The following is an 8,182-nucleotide window of genomic DNA, read 5'->3' on the forward strand; positions in this document are numbered from 1 at the left end:
TCCCTCTCTCTCTGCCCCTCGCCCGTTCATGCTCTGTCTCTCTCTGTCCCAAAAATAAATAAACGTTGAAAAAAAAAATAAAAAATAAAAAAAATAAAATGGGCAGGGGTGTCTCGGTAGGTTCAGTTGGTTAAGCATTCAACTCCTGATCTTGGATCAGATCATGACCTCATTGTCATAGGTGAGCCCAACATTGGGCTCTGCACTGATGGTGTGGAGCCTGCTTGGGATTCTGTCTCTCCTCCTCTCTGCCCCTCCCTGGCTTGTGCTCTTTCTCTCTGTCTCTTTTTTTTTTTTTTTTTTCAACGTTTATTTATTTTTGGGACAGAGAGAGACAGAGCATGAACGGGCGAGGGGCAGAGAGAGAGGGAGACACAGAATCGGAAACAGGCTCCAGGCTCTGAGCCATCAGCCCAGAGCCCGACGCGGGGCTCGAACTCACGGGCTGCGAGATCGTGACCTGGCTGAAGTCGGACGCTTAACCGACTGCACCGCCCAGGCGCCCCTCTCTCTCTCAAAATAAACAAATAAACTTTAAAAAATTAAAAATGGGCAAAAGATTTAAACTCTCCATCAAAGAGGGTATATGAATGGCCAATAAACATATGAAAATGTGCTTAGCATCATTTGTCTTCAGGGAAATGAAAATTAAAACTACAATGAGATACTACCTCACATCCACTGGAATAGCTAAAATTAAATGGGTTGATGATAATAAAAAGGCTGGCAAAAAAAAAAAAAGATTGCTAATAGAATCCATTGCTAATAGAAATGTAAAATGGTACAACTGCTTTGAAAAACAGCTCAGAAGTTTCTTGTAAAGTGAAACATATACTTACATATGACCACTCCTAGGTATTTACCCAAGACAAATGGGTAAATATGCAAAGTCTACACAAAGACTTGTATTTGAATGTTACAACAATTTTATTCATGATATCCCCAAACTGGAAAACACCCATGTCCATCAGCAGATGAATGGATGAACAGATTATGGTATATACAAACAATGGAATACTACTCAGCAATAAAAAGGGATAAGCTACTAATACATACAACAGGAATAGATCTCAAGAGCATTACACTTAATGAAAAAAGACAGACACTGGAGTGCCTGGCTGGTTCAGTCGGTAGAGCATACAGCTCTTGATCTCGGGGTTGTTGAGTTCAAGCTCCATGTTGGGTGTAGAGATTACTTAAAAATAAAATCTTGGGGCACCTGTGTGGCTCAGTGGGTTAAGCGGCCAACTTCGGCTCAGGTCATGATCTCACAGTTCGTGAGTTGGAGCCTCCGCATCAGGCTCTGAGGGGACACCTCCGAGCCTGGAGCAGGCTTCAGATTCTGTGTCTCCCACTCTGTCTCTGCTCCCACCCCCACTTGTGCTCTGTCTCTCAAAAATAATAAATGTTAAAAATTTTTTAAAAAAATAAAATCTTAAAAAAAAAAGGAATATACTATATTATATGGTTCCATTTATATGAAACTCTGGAACATAAATTCTAATCTTTCTAGGAAGAAAGCAGAGTTCTCTCATGGGGCCAGTAGTGGGGGAAAGATTGAACATGAAGGGACACAGGAAATTACAGGGGATAGAAATGTTTTGTATTTCATCTGTAGCAGTGGTGACAGGAGTACAGAAATGTATCAAAACTCACTGAGATATACAAAATGGTTGCATTTGATAGTATATAAACCAGATTTCTGCCTTGGGAAATCAAATGGATTGTATGCCATTTATAGATGTAAGAAACATTGAAGAAGCAGATTTGGAGGAATAAAGTTATTTGGGAAATGGTGAGTTTGAGATGCTCTTCTTTGGAGAAATGTCTATCTATTCAAGTCTCATTTTTAAATTGGATGGCTGTATTGTTATTGTTCAGTTATAGGGGTTCTTTATATATACTGGATTAAACTTCTCTTATCAAATATATGATTTGCAAATAAAATTGATACAAAGGTCAGGAGAGTTAAGTTTTGGAAAAAATCAGTACAGAGATGGCAAGTGAAGTCATGTAAGAGGACGAGATCACCCAAATAATGTGTGTAGGGCTGACAACAGAACATTCAGGAACACTTGGGATGGTGAGAGACTAGGAAAAAGAAGCCAGAGTGGTAGAAGAAATCTAGGAGGGTGTGACATCACAGAAGTCAAGAGGTATTTCAAGAAGGAAAGGACCAAAAATTATCTACTCAGTTTAGCTACGAGGACATTAGTGATGTGGTGACAGCAGTTTCTGTACAGGGGTAGCAGCAAAGATCAGACTGCAGTGAGTGGAGGAGTCAAAGGAATATAAAGAAGCATAGACACTTCAATAAAATGGTACTGAGACAACTAAATAGCCAAATGCAAAAGAATGAAGTTGGACCCTTACTGTACACCATATATAAAAATTAAACAAAAATTGATCAAGGATCTTAACATTAGAGTAAAAATTATAAAACTTTTAGAAGAAAACATAGGGATAAGTCTTTATGAATTTGGATTTGATAATGGATTCTTAGTCACCAAAAGCATGAGCAACAAAAGGAAAAATATAGATAAATTGGACTTCACCAAAATTTAAAGTTTTGGGGGAGTGCCTGGGTAGCTCAGGTGGTTGAACATCCAACTCTTGATTTTGGCTCAGATCATGATCCCAGGTTGTGGGATCAAGCCCAGCATCAGGCTCCACACTGAGCATGAAGCCTACTTAAGATTCTCTTTCTCTCTCCCTCTGACCCTCCCCTCCTTGCTCCCATTCTAAAAAATAATTTGTTTTAATTTAAAGCTTTTATGCTTCAAAAGACACTTTCAAGAAAGTAAAAAGACAACCCATCAAATGTGAGACAATATTTGCAAATAATATATCTGATAAGGGACTTGTACACAAAATATATAATGAACTACAACTCAACAACCACTACCACCACCACCATCACCACAAAACAACCTAAGTTTAAAATAGGCAAAGAAAACAAATGGGGTAAAGGGTCTGAATAGATATTTCTCCATGAAAGATACACAAATAGCCAGTAAGCACATGAAAAAAATGCCCAACATCCTTGATCATCAGGAAAATGTAAATCAAAGCCCCAATGAGCCCTATTAATGGATTGGAAGGCAGTATTATTAAGATGTCAATGCTACGCAAGGCTATCTATAGGTTCAATTCAATATCTATCAAAATCCCAATGGCATTTTTTGCAGAAATGGAAAAGGCTGTCTAAAACTTAGATGGAATCATAAGGGACACCAAATAGCCAGAGTAATCTTGGGGAAAAAAATTAAAAGAACAAAGTTGGAGGTCTTGCATTTTTGGATTTCAAAACTACAAAGCTATGGTAATTAAAACAGTGTGGTACTGGCATGAAGACAGAGATATAGACCAAGCAATGGAATAGAGAGCCTAGAAATAAACTCACATATATGATCAAATAATTGTCAACATGAAATAACAATGTTTTCAACAAATGATGTTGGGAAAATGGATAGCTACATGCAAAAAACTAGAAGTTGGACCCTAACTTACACTATATAAAAAAGTTAACTCAAAATGGATCTACGACCTAAATGTAAAAGCTAAAACTATAAAATTCTTAGAAGAAAATATAGTTAAATTTAGCAATGATTTCTTAGATATGACACCAAGAGCAAAGACAACAAAAAGATAAATTGGACTTCATCAAAATTTAAAACTTTTGTACATTGAAGGACATGATCAACAGTGAAATGACCACCATTGGATGGGAGAAAATATTTGCAAATCATATGTCTGATAACGGACTGATATCCAGTATATATAAAGAACGCCTACAACTCAAAAACAACAAAAACAAGCAATCCAATTTTACTTATTTATTTTAGAATTTATTGTCAAGTTAACTAACATTCAGTGTATAGAGTGTGCTCTTGGTTTGGTGCATGTTATTCATCACTTACATACAATACCCAGTGCTCATCTCAACAAGTGCCTTCCTCAATGCCCATCATCCATTTTCCCCTCCCCCATCCCCCTCATCAACCCTCAGTTTGTTCTCTGTATTTAAGAGTCTAGTTATGGTTTGCCTCCCTCTCTGTTTGAAACTTTTTTTCCCCTTCCCTTCCCCCATAGTCTTCTGTTAAGTTTCTCAAGTTCCACATATGAGTGAAAACATATGATATCTTTCTCTGACTTATTTCACTTAGCATGATACCCTCTCGTTCCATCCACATTGATGTAAATGGCAGGATTTCATTCTTTCTCATTCCCAAGTACTATTCCATTGTATACATAAACCACATCTTCTTTGTAATCAGTTGATGGACATTTGGGCTCTTTCCATAATTTGGCTATTGTTGAAAGCAAAAGCAATCCAATTTTAAGATGGGCTAGGAACTTGAATAGGCATTTCTCCAAAGATAAACAAATGGCCAATAAGTTCAATGAAAAGGTGTTCAACATCACTAATCATTAGGGAAATGCAAATGAAAACCATGAGATAGCTCTTCATATCCATTAGGATGGCTATTAAAAACAATAGGGGTGCCAGGGTGGCTCAGTCAGTTAAGCGTCCAACTTTGGCTCAGGTCATGGTCTTGCGGTTTTTGAGTTTGAGCTCTGCGCTATTGATAGCTCAGAGCCTGGAGCCTGCTGAGGACTCTGTGTGTGTCTCTCTCTCTTCCCCACCCCTGCTCATGCTCTGTCTCTCTCTCAAAAATAAACATTAAAAAAATAAAAAAAATAAAAACAACAACGAAACCCAGAAAATAACAAGTGCTGACAAAGATGTGGAGAAACTGTTAACACTTGTGTATATTGCTGGTGGGAAAGTACAGTGGAATAGCTCTATGGAAAACAGTATGGCAGTTCCTAAAAAAATTAAACGTATAGAACTACCATATGATCCAGAATTCCATTTTGGGGTATATACCTGGAAGAAATAAAAGCAGACTCTAAACAATTATCTGTACGCTCATGTTTATAACAGCAATATGTTGGTGTAGGGAGAGGTGGGTGATGAATGCAGAATCAGTGCTCAATGTATACAGAGTTTCAGTTGAGATGAAAAAGTCCTGAAGATGGGTGGTGGTGATGGTTGAACAACGTGAATATACTTGATTCAACAAAAGTACGTATTTAAAAATGGTTAAAACGCTAAATTTTATGTATACATTACTACAAAAAGTGGGGAAGTGAACCATCCTGGAAGAAAGTTATTATCATTTCTACTTGGTATATAAGAAATGAGGATTTGTGAGACAATTTTAATGGTTGAAGACATTCAAATTCCAAGTTTCAGAAGCCACATCTAAAAATATAGTAAAGTAAACCCACCCAAAAGAAAAACCACAATGGAATGCCCACATCACACTCATTAGGATGGCTATAATCAAAAAGTCAGCTGAACTGTGCAGTTTTTCACAGGCACCAGGTCCTTCTGAAGTTAAAAATGAGTACTGTACCTTATCCATGTGAAATACCACACAATCAATCACATGGAATTAGGAGTGAATGAACCAAATTTTCTTTCCAGAGGAGTTAATTCTAGGTAGAACTCTGACCAGGGCCTAAGGTATAAATAAAAACATTAAACTTGGATGCAATACTCCTGCTGATATTGGAGTTTTGATCCCAAACTACATTGTAGAGCTCCAAAGAATCTAAGTTATTTCCTTCATTCTGTTTGTCCTCACAAAATATTACAAAGGGTGTAGAAAAGCAAAATTTCACATTTAAAATTACCCTTAAGTGATCAAAACTCATAGAATAGTAATTACTGAAATTGAGGGAGTTTATTTTTAAAATAAATAAAGGGGGGGATACAAAGAAGAACTTTCTACAGAGAACCGCAGATGAGCTTTCCGCCTCACTCCTATCTGCACTCATGTGTCTCCTTTTGGAAACAGCCTGTATTCTGTCTCTGCTGAATCCTTAATAATCACTGGGTGCCCCCAGAGGCTTGGGGTGTTTGTAACACCACATGAGATAACTGAGAAAGCCCATTAGAAACCATAGGGTGGTGATGATTTTTTTTTTAACGTTTATTCATTTTTGAGAGACAGAGAGAGACAGAGTATGAGCAGGGAAGGGGCAGAGAGAGAGGGAGACAAAGAATCTGAAGCAGGCTCCAGGCTCTGAGCTGTCAGCACAGAACCCAATGTGGGGCTCGAACTCACGAACTGTGAGATCATGACCTGAGCCAAAGTCGGACGCTCAACTGACTGAGCCACCCAGGCGCCCCTGATGATTTTTTTTTAACACTTGGAATAAGGTGAACAGGGAAAGAGCACTGAATCCTTGGCTGTGCTTTGAGAATGGCTTACCTTCTTGATCTCCTCTTATGATTAGACTTTAGCTGAAGGCCAAGGCAGCAAGCTAAATGGGCAGTGAACTCCCCATCTAGGCTTTAGCCAGGATGTAACTTGTTCTCAGGATTTTGCAGTTCTTTGGGTACTGAATTATATCTGAGCACAAGCTAATGACTGAACCCTGACAGCAAGGTCCTGTTTGGCATCTGGCACTGGCATTACAAGGCATCAGAGAGAACTTAAGAGAGGCACAGTGGAGGAAATGGCTCCCAGTATGGGAGCTTGAACTCACAACCTTGAGATCGAAGAACCACATCCTACCGACTGAGCCAACCAAATGCCCCTCTCTTTTTAGAAATCAGTTGGTCTGAGGCCAATGAATCAGAGGCAGAGCTGGGATTAGAACTCGGGTCTTCTGCCTTAGCACAGTATCCCTTCCCCAACACCATTCTGTTTATTTTAGCTCTACTGTCAATATTTCAAAACAAATTTGTTTAAACTGATAGTCTGCTCCAACACAAAGTCCAAAAGCTAAGAAAACCCCCAAACAAGAATTGCATCACGAACAGGGTAATACCAAACCAACAACTCCACACAATAACCACCTACATCAAGTGAAAAGAGTCATAAAGGATACATAGCCTTGTCAGAGAGGTGGGGTTCTTTTTCCTCAGCTTTACTGAGATAGAATTCACATACCATAAGATTTTTCATTTTATACAATTTAGTGTTACTTAGTATATTCAGTTATATGACCATTACTATATAATTTCAAAACACTTTCATCACCCCAAAAAGAAACTCTGTACCCAATAGCAAGTGTTCCCCATTCTTCATCCCGAACTCCCGCCAGCCCCTGGCAACCACTAATCTACTTTCTATTTGTATGCATGTGTCTGCTCTGGACATTTCATATAAATGGAAGCATACAACATGTGGTCTTTTGTGACCAGCTTCTTTCAATTAGAATGTTTCCAAGGTTCATCCATGTTGGAACATATATCAGTAAATACTTCATTCCTTTTTATGGCTGAATAATATCTTATTGTATGGTATCATCTTCTTTTTTAAGGTTGCTTTATTTATTTTTGAAAGAGAGCGGTAGAAAGCGACCAGAGGAGGGGCAGAGAGGGAGAGAGAGAGAATCCCAAGCAGGCTCCGTGCTGTCAGCACAGAGCCCACTGCAGGGCCCAAACTCACAAAGTGAAATCATGACCTGAGCCGAAATCAAGAGTCAGACACTTAATTGACTGAGCCACCCAGGTGTCCTGGTAACATCTTTATCCATTCACCAGTGGATGAACATTTGGGTTATTTCCATCTTTTGTCTATTATGAGCATTGCTATGAATGTGCATGTACAATATTTTTTGTAGACATATTTTCAATTGTCTTGGGTAATTGTCTTGAGTGGAATTGCTGGGTCATAGGAACTGCCAGACTCTTCTGCAGGCAGCTGTACCACATTACATTTCTACCAGCAATGTACGAGTGTTCTAATTCTCCACATCCTCGTCAACACTTGTTATTGTCCATCCTCTCGATCACAGCCATTCTAGTTGGTTGTGGCAGAGTCTTCATAACAAAAAGTGACAGTTAAAATCTTCTAGGCAAGCACATTCTCTGATCAAGCACATGACCCACTGAGCCCCACAGGTGGTAGAACAGGACATAATACTGATTGTACTACCCTATCCTACTGCTGTGGTGCCCTCCCTAACAATTAAGGGCAGTGGTTCTCAAAATGTAGCCCCAAGACCGGCAGCACCAGCATCATCTGGGAACCAGTTAGAAATGCAGAGTCTCAGACTCTGCCCCAGACCTACTGAGTCAGAGACTCTAGGGTGAGACACAGCTTCCTGTGAGTCTAGTGATCCTGACACCTGCTCAAGTTCAAGGGAAAGCAGCATCTGC

The sequence above is a fragment of the Prionailurus bengalensis genome, chromosome B1 (assembly GCF_016509475.1).
Source record: "Prionailurus bengalensis isolate Pbe53 chromosome B1, Fcat_Pben_1.1_paternal_pri, whole genome shotgun sequence".
Classification (NCBI taxonomy): domain Eukaryota; kingdom Metazoa; phylum Chordata; class Mammalia; order Carnivora; family Felidae; genus Prionailurus; species Prionailurus bengalensis.